We start from the raw sequence: 18,787 nt of genomic DNA, 5'->3' as shown, positions 1-18,787 counted from the left end.
TCTGATGAGACCAAGATCGAGATCTTTGGTGCCAACCACACACGTAACGTTTGGAGACTGGATGGCACTGCATACGACCCCAAGAATACCATCCCTACAGTCAAGCATGGTGGTGGCAGCATCATGCTGTGGGGCTGTTTCTCAGCCAAGGGGCCTGGCCATCTGGTCCGCATCCATGGGAAGATGGATAGCACGGCCTACCTGGAGATTTTGGCCAAGAACCTCCGCTCCTCCATCAAGGATCTTAAGATGGGTCGTCATTTCATCTTCCAACAAGACAACGACCCAAAGCACACAGCCAAGAAAACCAAGGCCTGGTTCAAGAGGCAAAAAATCAAGGTGTTGCAGTGGCCTAGTCAGTCTCCTGACCTTAACCCAATTGAAAACTTGTGGAAGGAGCTCAAGATTAAAGTACACATAAGACACCCAAAGAACCTAGATAACTTGGAGAAGATCTGCATGGAGGAGTGGGCCAAGATAACTCCATAGACCTGTGCCGGTCTGATCAGGTCTTATAAAAGACGATTATTAGCTGTAATTGCAAACAAAGGTTATTCCACAAAATATTAAACCTAGGGGTTGAATAATAATTGACCCACACTTTTATGTTTAAAATTTATAAAAATTTAACTGAGCAACAAAACTTTTTGGTTTGTAAGATTTATGCATCTGTTAATAAATCCTGCTCTTGTTTGAAGTTTGAAGGCTCTAACTTATTTGCATCTTATTAAACCTGCTAAATCTGCAGGGGGTTGAATACTACTTTTAGGCACTGTATATATATATACAGTATATACACACAAGTATATATATATATATTACATAGTCTCCTTTATTATGTATATTGCTGTCCCTTATACAGTGCCCTCTCTTGCTATGTGCAGCACCATTTATTACATATATATAGAGCCCTGTTTTTTATTGCATACAGTTATATGAAAAAGTTTGGGCATCCCTATTAATCTTAAGCTTAATGTTTTATAAAAATTGTTTTTTTGCAACAGCTATTTCAGTTTCATTTATCTAATAACTGTTGGACACAGTAATGTTTCTGCTTTGAAATGAGGTTTATTGTACTAACAGAAAATGTGCAATCTGCATTCAAACAAAATTTGACAGGTGCATAAGTATGGGCACCCTTATCATTTTCTTGTTTTAAATACTCCTACCTACATTTTACTGACTTACTAAAGCACTTTTTATGGTTTTGTAACCTCATTGAGCTTTGAACTTCATAGCCAGGTGTATGCAATCATGAGAAAAGCTACTTAAAGTGACCACTTGCAAGTTGTTCTCCTGTTTGAATCTCCTCTGAAGAGTGGCATCATGGGCTCCTCAAAACAACTGTCAAATGATCTGAAAACAAAGATTATTCAACGTAGTTGTTCAGGGGAAGGATACAAAAAGCTGTCTCAGAGATTTAACCTGTCAATTTCCACTGTGAGGAACATAGTAAGGAACTGGAAGAACACAGGTACAGTTCTTGTTAAGGCAAGAAGTGGCAGGCCAAGAAAAACATCAGAAAGGCAGAGAAGAAGAATGGTGAGATCAGTCAAGGACAATCCTCAGACCACCTCCAGAGAGCTGCAGCATCAACTTGCTGCAGATGGTGTCACTGTGCATCGGTCAACTATACAACGCACTTTGCACAAGGAGAAGCTGTATGGGAGAGTGATGCGAAAGAATCCGTTTCTGCAAGCACGCCACAAACAGAGTCAGCTGAGGTATGCAAAAGCACATTTGGAGAAGCCAATTTCTTTTTGGAAGAAGGTCCTGTGGACTGATGAAACCAAGATTGAGTTGTTTGGTCATACAAAAAGGCGTTATGCATGGCGGCAAAAAAACACAGCATTCCAAGAAAAACACTTGCTACCCACAGTAAAATTTGGTGGAGGTTCCATCATGCTTTGAGGCTGTGTGGCCAATGCTGGCACCGGGAATCTTGTTAAAGTTGAGGGATGGATGGATTCCTCTCAGTATCAGCAGATTCTTGACAATAATGTTCATGAATCAGTGACAAAGTTGAAGTTACGCAGGGGATGGATCTTTCAGCAAGACAATGATCCAAAACACCGCTCCAAATCTACTCAGGCATTCATGCAGAGGAACAATTACACTGTTCTGGAATGGCCATCCCAGTCCCCAGACCTGAATATCATTGAACATCTGTGGGATCATTTGAAGAGGGCTGTCCATGCTCGGCGACCATCAAACTTAACTGGAATTGTTTTGAAAGAGGAACGGTCAAAAATACCTTCATCCAGGATCCAGGAACTCATTAAAAGCTACAGGAAGCAACTAGAGGCTGTTATTTTTGCAAAAGGAGGATCTACTAAATATTAATGTCACTTTTCTGGTGAGGTGCCCATACTTATGCACCTGTCAAATTTTGTTTGAATACAGATTGCAGATTTTCTGTTAGTGCAATAAACCTCATTTCAAGGCAGAAACATTACTGTGTCCAACAGTTATTAGATATATGAAACTGAAATAGCTGTTGCAAAAAAAAAAAACAATTTTTATAAAACATTAAGCTTAAGATTAATAGGGGTGCCCAAACTTTTTCATATAACTGTACCGTCATCTCTTGTTAGATATATAATGCAATGATGGTTGATGGAGCATGGGAAAGCTTCCTTTCTAATGGAGGAGATGATGGACTGGTAGTCTGGCCACCGGCGCCTCCATCAGCAGTCATTTTATATTTAACAAGAGAGCGGACTATGTAATAAAAGAGGGCAGTGTGAAAAACAAAAATAACAAAAATACACAATGTAAGAGACAATACTGTACATAACAGCAGAGGTAGCTATATAATAAGGGATGGCACCATATATAACTAGAGAGGATGTATGTAATAAGGGACAGTGTTATACATGATAAAAGAGGAAACTATATAACTGAAGATGGTGTTATACATAATAAGTGAGTACACTATATACAAGGGAACTGTGCTATACATAAGCGAGCACACTATATACTAAGGGACTGTGCTATACTAAAAAATAACTATACTATATACTGAGGGATGGCGCTATACATAATAAGCGAGTACACTATATACTAAGGGACTGTGCTATACATAATAAGTGAGTACACTTTATACTAAGGGGCTGTCCTATCTATATATATAATTGTCTAAGGGTTTTTCCGTCTGTCTGTCTGTCTGTCTGTCTGTCTGTCTGTCTGTCTTTCTGTCTGTCTGTCTGTCTGTCTGTCTGTCTGTCCTGGAAATCACTCCATATAAGGTATGGTCTACAAACAGGATACCTTATATGGAGTGGTCGGCGGTTTGTAGACCATACCTTATATGGAGTGGTCGGCGGTTTGTAGACCATACCTTATATGGAGTGGTCGGCGGTTTGTAGACCATACCTTATATGGAGTGGTCGGCGGTTTGTAGACCATACCTTATATGGAGTGGTCGACGGTTTGTCGGGCGGCCTCGACCAATCAGAGATGGGCACAGCATGGCGACGATGATGTCATAATGGTTGCCATGGCGACGATGATGTCATAAAGGTTGCCTCGACCAATCAGCGACGGGCACAGTCTGCCGCGAATCACATACTACGGGGACATGCATATTCTAGAATACCCGATGCATTAGAATCGGGCCACAGTCTAGTGTATAATAAGTGAGTACACTATAAACTAAGGGACTGTGTTAAACATAATAAGCGATAATAACGTCTTCCTCCACCTCCCTCTGTTCCTAAATCAATTATAAATCCCCCTTCCTCCCTTCCCAATCCCCATAACCCTCATTGTCCTCCTCCCCCTGCATACCATTATTGTCCTCTCCCCCATTCCCATCATTGCCTTCTCCCCCAGCACCCCCATCATTGCCCTTTCCACCACCTCTATCATTGCTTTCTCCCCACCACCCCATCATTGCCCATTCCACCACCTCCATCATTACCTTCTCCCCCACCATCCCATCATTGCCCATTCCACCACCTCCATCATTTCCTCCACTCCTATCACCCCCCATTATTGCCCTTTCCATCATCATTGTCCTTTCCACTATCACCATCATTACCTTTTCCCCACCACCCCATCATTGCCCATTCCACCACCTCCATTATTTCCTCCTCCCCACCCCCAATATTGCCCTTTCTACCACCCCATCATTGCTTTCTCCCGCTTTCTCCCCACCACCCCCCATCATTGCCCTCTCCGTAACCCCCGTCATTGTCTTTTCCCCATCATTGCCTTCTCCCCATCACCCCATCATTACCCTCTCCTCTACCTACACAGATTGCCCATTCCACCACCTCCATTATTTCCTCCTCCCCACCCCCAATATTGCCCTTTCCACCACCCCATCATTGCTTTCTCCCCCACCACCCCCATCATTGCCCTCTCCGTCACCCCCATCATTGTCTTTTCCCCATCATTGCCTTCTCCCCATCACCCCATCATTACCCTCTCCTCTACCTACACACACACATAGCACCATTCACCTCTCTGCATGTTCCCCCACAGCGCTACGCACGCACACACACACATGCACACACACCACCACTCATCTCTATACACACATACACGTACATACACACACTCACACACACACAGCAGACAGCACCTCTAACCTCTCCACATGCTCTCCCACAGCGACAGCATCACCGTCATTGGCAGCTTCCTCTCACTGGCACAGCGGCTGCGGCACTGAATGATGAGGTCATCCAGCCGCGCCACTGACAGCTGTGTGAGACAGGAAGCGCGGGCAGGAAGCAGGATGGATCGCTGCATTTCCACTGCTATAATCTTTGTAGGCAGTGGAGCTGGAAGGATCTCTTCCTGCCAGCTGCACATGAGGGCAATCTGGCCCGGGGCTCCCCGGAGCCTCAGGGCCAGATAAACAGGCCAGATTGCCCTCATTATTAGCCGACAGCCATTGCGGACCAAGTCCGGCGGGTCCCCTCACTGATTGGGGTCCAATAGCAGTCAAATGGCTTGCCGCCATTGGCGGTACACCACTGGTCACATACATTGCATAAATACATGTGTCTCCCCCTGAATACAGATATGTACGCATTAAAATATAAAGTCATAAGCAGCACTGTGTCCCCCATTACATATAATCCCTGCAAAACAATAATATACTGTAAATTATTCAGTCTGTAACTATCCCTAATTAATTGTAAGGCTATGTGCACAAAGAAAATATGCAAGGTTTTACAGTACAAGCCAAGTGAATAAGATCCCTGAAGTCTCATGCACATGCTGCTTATTTTATCTTTCAAGATTTGCAGCAGATTAATATCTGCATAATGTCCATTATTGCAGCGTATTTCACCCATACTAATGGGGGGAAAAACGTAACAAAAGCATTGCAAAAATGTGGGGAAAAAATAGATGTACTTTACGCAACTTTCTTACTGCCAACAAATTAGGATATGCAGCAGAATTTTCTCCTGCAAATACTGAACGTGTGAACATAGCTTTAGTCCCTGTCCTGTGTCCCATCATTAATTATAAGTCCTTGATAGCATCATAATGAATTTAGAGGTGGGAAAAGATGCTATTGGATACTGAGCATCCTCCTCCACCTCTCAATTCATTACAAATCCGTGATAGAATCTTCTCTCACATTTCAATTCATTAAAAAGGGTACTATGCATCTTACCGCCTCTGCTCCCACTTCCCAATAAATAAGTCCCCAATAGTATAACAATGAATTGTGAGATGGAGGAGGACACTCATCAATGCCCATTCCACTACCCTCATCAATGCCCTCTCCACCACCCCAATCATTGCCCTTTCCCATCACCTCCATCATTGCCCTCTCCACCACATCAACCATTGTTCTCCCCCTCCACCCATATCATTGTTCGCCCCTACCACCTCCATTATTGCCCTCTCCACTGCTCCAGTCATTGCCCTCCCCATCACCTCCATCATTTCCCTCTCCACCAGCCCAATCATTGTTCTCCCCCACCACCCTAATCATTATTCTCCCCCACCACCTCCATCATTGCCCCCATCACCTCCATCATTGCACTCTCCACCACCCCAATCATTGATCTCCCCCACCACCTCCATCATCGCCCTCTCCGTCACCCCAATCTTTGTTCTCCCCACCACCCCCATCATTGCCCTCTACCCCATGGCCATCATTGCCCTCTACACCAACCCATTCATTGTTTTCACCATCACCTCCGTCATTGCCCTCTCCACCACCTCCATCATTGCCCTCTCCATCACTCCCATCATTGTCCTCTCCACCACTCCAATCCATCATTGCCCTCCCCATCACCTCCATCATTGCCTTATCCTCCACCTCCATAATTGTCCTCTCCGCCATCTCCAGCATTGCCCTCTCCACCATCCCAATCAGTGCCTTCTCCCCCACACCTCTATCATTGCCCTCTCCACCACCCAATCATTGTTCTACCCCACCACCATCTTTGCCCTTTCCACCTCCCCAAACATTGTCCTCCTCCATTACCTCCATCATTGCCCTCTCCCCACCTCCATCATTACCCTCTCCACCACATAAATTATTGTTTTCCCCGCCACCATCATCATTGCTCTCTCCATCACCATATCATTGCTCTCCCCATCACCTCCATCATTGCCTTATTCCCCCTCAATCATTGCCCTCTCCACAACCCTAATCATTGCTCTCATCCATAATCTCCATCATTGCCCTCACCCATAACCTCCATCATTGCTCTCCACCACCCCAGTCATTGCCCTCTCCCTTAACCTCCATCATTTCCCTCTCCATCACACTAATCATTGTTTTGCCCCACCACCCCAATCATTGTTCTCCCCACCAACCTCCAACATTGCCCTGTCCACCACCCCAATTATTGTTTATTGTTCTCCACAACCAGTCCAATTATTATTCTCCCCACCACCTCCATCTTTGCCCTCTCCACCATACCAATCATTATCCTCCCCATCACCTCCATCATTGCCCTCTCAACTAACTCCATCATTGCCCTCCCCATCATCTCCATCATTGCCCTCTTCACCACCCCAATCATTGTTCTACCCCACCACCATCTTTGCCCTCTCCACCTTCCCAATCATTGTCCTCCTCCATCACCTCCATCATTGCCCTCTCCCCACTTCCAACATTACCCTCTCCACCACATCAATTATTGATTTCCCCACCACCGTCATCATTGCTCTCTCCATCAACCCATCATTGCTCTCCCCATCACCTCCATCATTGCCTTATTCCCCCTCAATCATTGCCCTCTCTACAACCTTAATCATTGCTCTCATCCATAACCTCCATCATTGCCCTCACCCATAACCTCCATCATTGCCCTCTCCACCACCCCAATCATTGTTCTCTCCACCACTTCAATCATTGTTGTCCCCACCACCTCCATCATTGCTCTCTCTCGACCACCCCAATCATTGTTCTCCCCACCACTTCAATCATTGTTGTTCCCCACCACCTCCATCATTGCTCTCCATCACCCCAGTCATTGCCCTCTCCCTTAACCTCCATCATTTCCCTCTCCATCATGCTAATCATTGTTTTGCCCCACAACCCCAATCATTGTTCTCCCCCACCAACCTCCAACATTGCCCTTTCCACCACCCCAATTATTGTTCTCCACACCAGTCGAATTATTATTCTCCCCACCACCTCCATCTTTGCCCTCTCCACCATACCAATCATTATCCTCCCCATCACCTCCATCATTGCCCTCTCCACCACCCCAATCATTGTTCTCCCCCACCACCTCCATCATTGCCCTCTCCACCACCCCAATCATTGTTCTTTCCCACCCTATCATTACCTTCTCCCCTCCTCCATCATTGCCCTTTCCCCACATCCATCATTGCGCTCTCCACCACTTCAATCATTGTTTTCACCCACCACCCCAATCACTGCCCTCACCCATATCCTCCATCATTGCCCTCTCCACCACCCTACTAATTGTTCTCCCCACCACCCCAATCATTTTTCTCCCCCACCACCTCCATCATTGCTCTCTTCACCACCCCAGTTATTGCCCTCTCCCATAACCTCCATCCATGCCCTCTCCACCACCCCAATCATTGTTTTCCCCCAGCACGCAATCATTGTTCTCCCCGCCACCTCCATCATTGCCTTCTCCACTACCCTAGTCATTGCCCTCCTCCATCACCTCCATCATTACCCTCTCCACCACCCCAATCATTGTTCTCCCTCACCACCCCTATCATTGTTTTCCCCCACCACCTCCATCATTGCCCTCCCCATCACCTATATCATTGCTCTCCTCCACCACCTCCATCATTGTCCGCTCTACTACCCCAATCATTGTCCTCCCCATCATCCCCATCATTGCCCTCTCCACCACCCCAATCATTGTTCTCCCCACCACCTCTATCATTGTTCTCTCCACCACCCCAGTCATTGTCCTCTCCCATCACCTCCATCATTGCTCTCTCCACCACCCCAATCATTGTTCTCCCCACCACCCCCCATCATTGCACTCTCCCCTCCATTACCCTCTCCTCCACTCCAATCATTTTTTTCCTCCAATAGCTCCATCATTACCCTCTCCACCACCTCCACCATGGCACTCTCCACCACCTTCATCATTGCCCTCTCCACCACCTCCATCATTGCCTTCCCCACCTCCATCATTGCCTTCTACACAACCACCCTCAACATTGATTACACACACAATTCCATCATTGCCTTCACCACCACCCCCAACATTGCCATTCCAGACTACCTACAAACAGCAGAAAGCTGCATCAGTTTGCACCTGTGTTTCACCATCATCAGAGATGTGCTGCAGTGGCCAGCTGACTGTTTAGAATAACCTTCCCACGTACCCATACGAACATACAAAGAACAAGTGGTTGGGCATCAGTGCACTCAATTTTTTCCAATTGTTGGCCTGGTCTAGTTTTATAGCCCATGGAATCAGAGCCAGCACAGTCATCAAAAAGCAGAAGTGACTGCTGGATGACGTTGGGCTCAGACTGCTTGCCTGATTTGCACACAGAGTGGTAGAAGACAGATGACTATGGGCCACAGGTGCCAAATCTGTGCTTTCAGTAGGGGACCGGGTGGAAGACTAAGCAAAGGAACTGAAGGCACTCTCAGCCAGCCAATCTAAAACCACCTCTACTTGTTCTGGCCTCCATTTTCATCCAGTGGTACTCGTGCCTACGAAATTATGCAGAACGTCCTGAAGACTGCTTGAACCTGAGGAAGGTGCTTCATTTGGGAACGTACAGGCAAGGCTGTGGAGTAGATAAGCCAGACCTACGAATCCTCAATTTCCCTGACTCCCAACTACACAATTTCAACTCTACAGCACTGTCTCACTACTGAGAATGTACATAAAGTGCAGCACAGATTCACCTTAACTAAAAGCCTAGATCCTTACATCAGGAACAGAACAGACATTTTTAGTACATTTCATAACTTTCCCAAATTCTTACTAAAAAATGTACAGCAAATACTGTATAGAAATACTCTACCAAATTTATTATATTATTTTAGGAGTTAGACTCGGTCCTTTTTATACTCCACCAAAATGGACACCGAATCTGACTTCATGACTTTGACTCCACAGCCCTGGTAGCAGGCACAGATCTAACACATCCTCTCTCTTTCTGCAGCAGCTTCATTACCACCAACAGCAACACAACTACGTCCCCTATTTGATGCTCATTGTTTTCAATCAAAAAAACTGCAGTGTTACATGGCCTGTATACACACAGACAGTGGCCAGCAGATTATTACACTGCCTTTTTTCAGAGTACCACCCCAAAAAAATTAAAAAAATGCAAAACTGATTTTGGCTACCTCCTCCTACTAAACCAAGTCCACTTACACCTCAACCTCCTCCTTCACTTGGACCTCCGCCTCTTTGTTCTATGTTTTTTTTTTATTCTATATTCTTTTAAGTCTGTTCCCTATCTAAAACAAAAAAAAACAGTAAAACAGTGTTTAATACCTCCTCCCCTGCCTCTTCCACCTATACCGCCATGTACACCTCCTTGGGTCCCCATTGACTTGTATTGGGTTAGGGTCTGGGGTCAATTTCAAGGTCAATTTCGGCTCCGAACCAACTTTTTACAGTATGTTCGGAAAATCCGAACATCAACAGGGTTGCTCATCTTTACTCAGCCTTCCTGCCTCTTAATGGCTTGGGGGTGGGTGCTCCTCTTAGTCTGAGAGTTCACACCATCAGCATAGACTCTGCTGGCCTGAACTGTGCTTGCTCTCAATGCATCTATTTGAGGTAGCCTTGTCTGCCTCCTGTGCATATGAAGTCTAGGAGGTGGAATCCAGACAGCAAGTTCCGAGCAGAGCTTTGCCAGCAGTGTGGCTGTGTAATTCCATGCTGTGTCCTCCGTGTCGCAGGCAGAGGGTATGAGAGTTAGCAAGTGGATTGGTGCTAGGGGAGCACTATCACATTGTTTTGACAACAGTGTGAGGGGAAATCGGATAGTGGCAAAAAAGTGACTGCACCAGAGCCAGTGTCAGTACCTGGAGCACCTAGGCAAGTGTCGGGGCCCTGAGCAGGCGGAGGGGCCCACTCACAATCGGTGATACTGGCGCACTATGTAGGCCTAGCGCCAGTGCCCCCACCGCTTGCTCCGGGCCCCGGTACTTACAATACTTACCTCTCCCCATTACTACTGTGGCATCTTCCACGTCTTCTGACTCTATGATGTTTCAGGTCAAAGGGTGCGATGACATGACTAGTGTGCCCTCTCTGCTTTGAATAGTCACAGTGCAGAGAACCGGAAGACGGCGATACTGAGGCGTTTGCAGCAGAACAGCAGCCAGCAAGGAGAGGTGAGTATTTCATTTTTTTAAATGTTTGGAGCAATATATGGGGCCCAGCAAATACTGGAGCATTATATGGGGCCCATAAAATGCTGGAGCATTATATGGGGCCCATAATATGCTGGAGCATTATATGGGGTCCATCATATACTGGAGCATTATAGGGGGAACATCATATACTGGAGCATTATATGGGACCCATCATATGCTGAAGCATTATATGGTGCCCAGCATATTCTGGACCATTATATGGGCCCCATAATATACTAGTGCATTATATGAGGTCCATCATATACTGGAGCATTATATGGGGCCCATCATATACTGGAACATTATACAGGGCCCAGCATATACTGGAGAATTATATGGGGCCCATAATATACTAGAGCATTATATGGGGCACATCATATACTGGAGCATTTTATGGGGCCCAGCATATACTGGAACATTATATGAGGCACATCATAAACTGGAGCATTATATGCAACCCAGCATATAAAGGAGCATTATATGGGGCCCAGCATAAACTGGAGCATTATATGGTGCCCAGCATATATTGGAGCAATATATGAGGCCTATCATATACTGGAGCATTATATGGGGCCCATAATATACTAGAGCATTATATGGGGCAAATCATATACTGGAGCATTTTATGGGGCCCAGCATGTACTGGAACATTATATGGGGCACATCATAAACTGGAGCATTATATGCGACCCAGCATAGACTGGAGCATTATATGCGTACCAGCATATACTGGAGCATTATATGGAGCCCAATATATAATGGAACATTATATGTGACCCAGTATATACTAGAGCATTATATGGTGCCCAGCATATACTGGAACGTTATATGGGGCCCAATATATATGGAGCAATATATGGGACCCATGACATACTGATGCACTATATGGGGCCCATTCTGTATAGAGCAATATATGGGTCCCATTATATATGAAGCAATATATGGATCCAATCATATACTGTATGGAGCATTATATGGGCCGATCATATACTGTTTAGAGAATTATATGGGGCCCATTATACTGAATGGAGCAATATATGGGGCTCATTGTACTGTATGGAGCATTATATGGGGGCCATTATTCTGTATGGTGCACTATGTGGTATGTGGTGCCCATAATACTGTATGATGAAATATATGAGGCTCATTATTCTGTATGGAGGATTATGTGGTGCCCAGAATACTGTATGGAGGAATATACTGTCCAGTTTCTGACCTATTGTAGAATTTACAATAGATATCACTCATGTAATATAAGAAGTAAGTTAAATCTTTGGCATTGTACTATACCTTTATTTCTCTGCCGTATCTGTGCATCATGAATTGTGGTATGTGTTAAAAGGGCCCACTGACACTCCTTTGCTTGGAGCCCATGAAAACCTGGAACCAGCCCTGGACTTCGCCCTACTCCCTTAAAAAGTCTGGAGATAGGTGCGAGAACCCAATAGGATTAACCAATTAAGTGTTAGCCACTAATAATAATAATCTTTATTTTTATATAGCGCTAACATGTTTCGCAGCGCTTTACAGTTTTGCACACATTATCATCACCAATTTAGTCTTTGGAACTAAAATACTCTAGACAACTGTGGACAATAGATATCAATATTAACCTTTTTATTACCCTAAACCTACAGAGATACTAGGTATTAACTGCTTAATACGTAGGAATTCTAGCAACAAACACGGAGCCATCATATTTTAAAATGTTAGAGGAAAAAGGATGGGCATTTTTTAAGGGACACTAGAAAGCTCCTCTTTTAAAATCTTGCATGTACCCTGGATATGTGTGACACAAACAAAACTGCATACGCCAAGAACACACTAATAAGGAACAATGAAAGTCTTATCATGTTATCCCCACATGCAGCCTTTGGGCTTAGGCAGATTATTTTTACTAGGTAAAACAAAAGTGCATAATGTACTACAGAAGAGCGGAAACAAAACTAGTAATTAAAATGATTATGATTCATAATAACTGAACAACCAACAATACATACTGTTGAAATAACCAAGCTAAAGTTCAGTTCTAAATCCTATTAAAATGCAGAAAAAGGATTTGATATGTGTAATACACAGAAAAGATTTAAATGTACAAGAGTAAGATCTCATGAGATAAATATGGATTTTCTTTTGTGGAAATCCAGCTAAGGCCGCTGTTAAACATCCATATAAAACATGAAAAAACACTATCAGTGTTTTCCATCAGTGTGCCGTCAGTGTACAGACCGTTAGTCCGTTTTTAACATTAATGTCTCATCAGTGTTTTTCTAATTATCCAATATGGATAAAGAAAGAATGTAATTACAAAGCTGATTAAACGGAAGCCATCTGTGTGCAGTACGTGTTTTTCATGGACCCACAGACTTGTATTGGCCCTTGTTATCAGTGCTGCCGAAAAAAATGGACATGTCTCCTTGTGTTTAGCACAGACACAAAGTTCATGTAGAAACACAGATATGTGCATAGAAGCATAGGTTATAATGGGTACATGTGGTATCCATGAAAAAAAGGATACCACATGTATTGGAAACAGCAGCAGGAGATTATTATTATTATTATTATTATTATTTATATAGCACAATTAATTCCATGGTGCTGTACATGAGAAGGGGTAAAGGTACCTTCACACGAAACGACTTTGTAACGATATCGCTAGCGATCCGTGACGTTGCAGCGTCCTGGCTAGCGATATCGTTTAGTTTGACACGCAGCAGCGATCAGGATCCTGCTGTGATGTCGCTGGTCGCTGAATAAAGTTCAGAACTTTATTTGGTCGTCCGATCGCCGTGTATCGTTGTGTTTGACAGCAAAAGCAACGATACCAGCGATATTTTACACTGGTAACCAGGGTAAACATCGGGTTGCTAAGCGCAGGGCCGTGCTTAGTAACCCGATGTTTACCCTGGTTACCAGCGTAAAATGTAAAAAAACCAAACAGTACATACTTACATGCGTCCCCCGGCGTCCGCTTCCCACACTGACTGAGCGCCGTAAAGTGAAAGTGAAAGCACAGCACAGCGGTGACGTCACCGCTGTGCCCTGCTACTGCCGGCGCTCACACAGTGCAGGAAGCGGACGCCGGGGGACGCATGTAAGTATGTACTGTTTGTTTTTTTTACATTTTACGCTGGTAACCAGGGTAAACATCGGGTTACTAAGCGCGGCCCTGCGCTTAGCAACCCGATGTTTACCCTGGTTACCCGGGGACCTCGGCATCGTTGGTCGCTGGAGAGCGGTCTGTGTGACAGCTCTCCAGCGATCAAACAGCGACGCTGCAGTGATCGGCATCGTTGTCGCTATCGCTGCAGCGTCGCTTCGTGTGAAGGTACCTTAACATACAGAGTTACAGATATAATTTACAGTAAACAAATTTACAATGACAGACTGGTACAGAGGGGAGAGGACTCTGTCCTTGTGGACTTACATTCTATGGGATAATGGGAAAGAGACAGAAGGTCGGGGGTGCAGCAGCTCCGTTGTTGGCGAGACTGCAGCTCTGGTGGTGGTGAGGCAACAGAATGGTTATTGCAGTCTGTAGGCTTTCCTGAAGAGATGGGTTTTCAGGTTCCATCTGAAGGATCCGAGGGTGGTGGATAATCGGACGTGTTGAGGCGTGGAATTCCAGAGGATGGGGAATATTTGGGAGAAATCTTGGAGGCGATTGTGTGAGGAATGAATAAGTGTGATGGAGAGTAGGAGGTCTGTTGTGAATTTGGATTCTGGGCTCCCCCGGTGGCCGCTTGTGGAATTGGACTTGTCATCCTCTTTCCTGTTTCACCTGATTCCATCAGTAGTGGGTGTCGCTATTTAAGCTCATTTCTCTTGTGGTTTCTTGCCGGTCAACAATGTTATCTGATGCCTCTCAGTGCTTGTTCCTGCTTCTAGACAACTACTGATAAGTTGGACTTTTGTCCATGTTTTGTTTTGCCTATTTGTTCCAGTTCGCAGCTGAAGTTTTGTTACTGTGTCTGGAAAGCTCTCGTCGATCAGGGATTGCTACTCTGGCGTTATGAGTTAATGCCAGAGTTTAAGGTAATCTCTGGATGGTGTTTTGTTAGTATTTTTCTGCTGACCATGAAAGTATTCTATCTGTCTTCTGCTATCTAGTAAGCGGACCTCAAATTTGCTAAGACTATTTTCCTGCTGCGTTTGTTGTTTCATCTGAACTCACCGTCATTATATGTGGGGGGCTACTGTCTTCTTTGGAATCTTTCTCTAGAGGTGAGCCAGGTCTTATATTTCCCTCTGCTAGCTATTTAGGTCTTAGGCCAGAGCTGGGCATCTAGCGATAAATAGGAAATGCTACCTGGCTATTTCTAGTTGCGCGGCAGGCTTAGTTCATGGTCAGTATAGTTCCATCTTCCGAGAGCTTGTCCCTCTATAGGCTTACTATGATCTCTGCCTGCAGAGATCAAGACAGTTTGACCGGACGATTTACTGTCTTGATCTCTGCAGGCAGAGATCATAGTAAGCCTATAGAGGGACAAGCTCTCGGAAGATGGAACTATACTGACCATGAACTAAGCCTGCCGCGCAACTAGAAATAGCCAGGTAGCATTTCCTATTTATCGCTAGATGCCCAGCTCTGGCCTAAGACCTAAATAGCTAGCAGAGGGAAATATAAGACCTGGCTCACCTCTAGAGAAAGATTCCAAAGAAGACAGTAGCCCCCCACATATAATGACGGTGAGTTCAGATGAAACAACAAACGCAGCAGGAAAATAGTCTTAGCAAATTTGAGGTCCGCTTACTAGATAGCAGAAGACAGATAGAATACTTTCATGGTCAGCAGAAAAATACTAACAAAACACCATCCAGAGATTACCTTAAACTCTGGCATTAACTCATAACGCCAGAGTAGCAATCCCTGATCGACGAGAGCTTTCCAGACACAGTAACAAAACTTCAGCTGCGAACTGGAACAAATAGGCAAAACAAAACATGGACAAAAGTCCAACTTATCAGTAGTTGTCTAGAAGCAGGAACAAGCACTGAGAGGCATCAGATAACATTGTTGACCGGCAAGAAACCACAAGAGAAATGAGCTTAAATAGCGACACCCACTACTGATGGAATCAGGTGAAACAGGAAAGAGGATGACAAGTCCAATTCCACAAGCGGCCACCGGGGGAGCCCAGAATCCAAATTCACAACAGAGGTCTAGGGAGGATCAAAGATTGCGAGAGGCAAGATATTGTGAGATTAGTTCAGAGCTATAGGGAGGGGACAGGTTGTGGATGGCTTTCAGTGTTAGTAGTTTGAATTGGGGAATTGGGAGCCAGTGGAGGGATTTGCAGAGGGAGAGAAGCAGGGGAGTAGCGAGGAGAGAGGTGGATTAGGTGGGCAGCAGAGTTGAAGACAGACTGGAGCGGTGCAAGAGAGTTAGCGGGGAGGCCACAGAGGAGGGTGTTACAGTAGTCGAGATGGGAGATGATGAGGGCATGGACAAGAGTTTTAGTAGATTGAGGGCTGAGGAAGGGATGGATTCTGGAAATATTTTTGAGTTGGATGTGACAGGAGGTGGCAAGAGTTTGGACGTGCAGTTTGAAGGACAGGGCAGAGTCGACAGTTACTCTGAGGCAGCGGATTACAGGTGCGGGAGACAGCGTGATGCCATTTACCATAATACATAGATCGGGTAGGGGAGATACGCGAGATGGAGGAAAGATGATGAGTTCGGTTTTGTCTACATTGAGTTTTAGGAAGCGAGAGGTGAAGAAGGAGGATATGGCTGATAGACACTCCGGGATTCTGGATAGCAGGAAGGTGACATCTGGGCCAGAGAGGTAGATCTGAGTGTCATCCGCATACAGTTTGTACTGGAAGCCATAGGACTTTATGAGTTGTCCTAGGCCAAGGGTATAGATGGAAAAAGTAGGGGCCCCAGGACAGAGCCTTGAGGGACACAAACAGAGAGGGCGGGATGAGGAGGTAGTGTGGGAGTGGGAAACGCTAAATATGCGGTCGGAAAAGTATGAGGCAATCCAGGACAGGGCAAGGTCTTTGATGCCAAAGGAAGAAAGAATATGTGGCAGTAGGCAGTGGTCGACTGTGTCGAAGGCAGAAGACAGGTCAAGAAGGCTGTGAGTAAGTCATTAGTAATATTGGTCAGGGCAGATTCAGTGGAGTGGTGGGGATGGAAACCAGATTGGAGGTTGTCAAGGAGAGAGTTAAGGAGCGCCCCGTCAGGGCTGTGGGGTACTCGGTACCGGGTCCTGCAGTTCACAGGGGAATGTCAAGGTGCTGACCCGGTCCGTGGCCCTGAGACGTCCGTATGAAAGGGAAAGGTCTTTTAAGGGATAAAGTCTATTGTTCGTGATGCCACCTGTGGTATTCGGTCAGGGTGACCGATGCTGCTTTAAGGGGTCCGCTGGGGTGATGTTATGGCAGCTAGATGGTATACCTTCCCACAGGTGAAGTATATCCCCAGGGATTCCCAGTGTGTAGATGGTGGATGGTGAATGGTGCCATGAAGAACGAGGACACAAGGTTGTAGTCTCTTTACCTTTACTGAAGACTTCAGCATCCACAGTCCAGGGCACCAGACCACAGGGCAGGCAGAGTCCGGCTGGTTCAGAGGCAAGTCCAGAGTCCCCTTGTCCAGGTGGAAATCAATAGCCTTCCCTTGCGCTGTAGTGGTGTAGTCCCTTACTGCATAAGCTTCAAATAAGGTCCTCACAGATGTAGTGTCTCTCTCTCTCTGTCCCCCATATAGGATAGGACAAAACCCATATGACTGGTGACTTGAACCTGTTTATAGGGTTTCTTAGATGTCCCGGCTCTGTGGGGTGTCACCGCGACTCCTGGGTGTAGGTGTGGACAGGTAACATGCAATTAGCTGTCCTGCCGGTCTCTGAAGTAAGGTGTAGAGGTCCTTACTACCTCAGTGTTCCGGATACCGGTGTTCTGCGCCTCAGAAGGAGGCAGCCTGTTTGGGGCTGGTCCCCTTCTGGTATCCTCTCCTTTGCTTTGCCTTCCTTCACGCTCACGGCAATACAGTTCTGCCTTCAAAATGTCTCTTTCTGGGAGCTGCAGCTCTGAGGGCATGCACAGCTCCATGAACCCTCTGTCCTCCTATGACGGATGTCTGGAACTTTCTAACTCTCCCTACAGACTACCAGTTATTTATATATGGGGAGTCACCTAATAAATAGGATCAGAAGCTTCCCCTGGTGGCCTGGAGTATGAAATGTGTTGCATGTTTGTGATACCTGCATGCAGTTATCCTTCCTTGCCTCTGAACGTAGCATCACTCTCCCCAGGAGGAAAGCAATACCACTGTGGTGACCAGGATCTTGGGGCGCCACGCTCCCCCCCTTTAAATCCAGTACTCCCGGACTGGGAAAAGAAGAACAACAATACATGTTTGCAAAAAGACATGCAATTTTTGAAATGCTATAAAACAAGTTAATATAAACTGGTGCTTTCCTTTATGGGAGGTGAGGACACTTGAACGTTGCATGAACTATTTACATTGTGGATCCACTTTTGAGAACAATTTAATAAAGTATCGGCCGATATTCGCTGTATCGAAATTTTGATACCGAGTTCCTATATTTTTGCGGTATCGGAAATCGGAATCGGAAGTTCCTATAGTGCAATAGGGTCCCCCTATATTCTATAGCCAGAAAGGCTACTCAGACAGCTGCAGGCTGATATTCATAGCCTAGAGAGGGGCCATGGATATTGGCCCCCCTCTGGCTACAAATACCAGTCCGCAGCTGCCCCAGAAATGGCGCATCTGTAAGATGCGCCAATTCTGGCACTTAGCCCCTCTCTTCCCACTCCCGTGTAGCGGTGGGATATGGGGTAATAAGGGGTTAATGTCACCTTGCTATTGTAAGGTGACATTAAGCCGGGTTAATAACGGAGAGGCGTCAATAAGACGCCTATCCATTATTAATCCAATAGTAAGACAGGGTTAATAAAACACGCACACATAAGGAAAAAGTATTTTAATATTCTTCATTTAACCATACTTAC

Source organism: Ranitomeya variabilis, chromosome 3 (genome assembly GCF_051348905.1).
Source record: "Ranitomeya variabilis isolate aRanVar5 chromosome 3, aRanVar5.hap1, whole genome shotgun sequence".
Classification (NCBI taxonomy): Eukaryota; Metazoa; Chordata; class Amphibia; order Anura; family Dendrobatidae; genus Ranitomeya; species Ranitomeya variabilis.
This window is presented reverse-complemented; position numbering follows the sequence as displayed.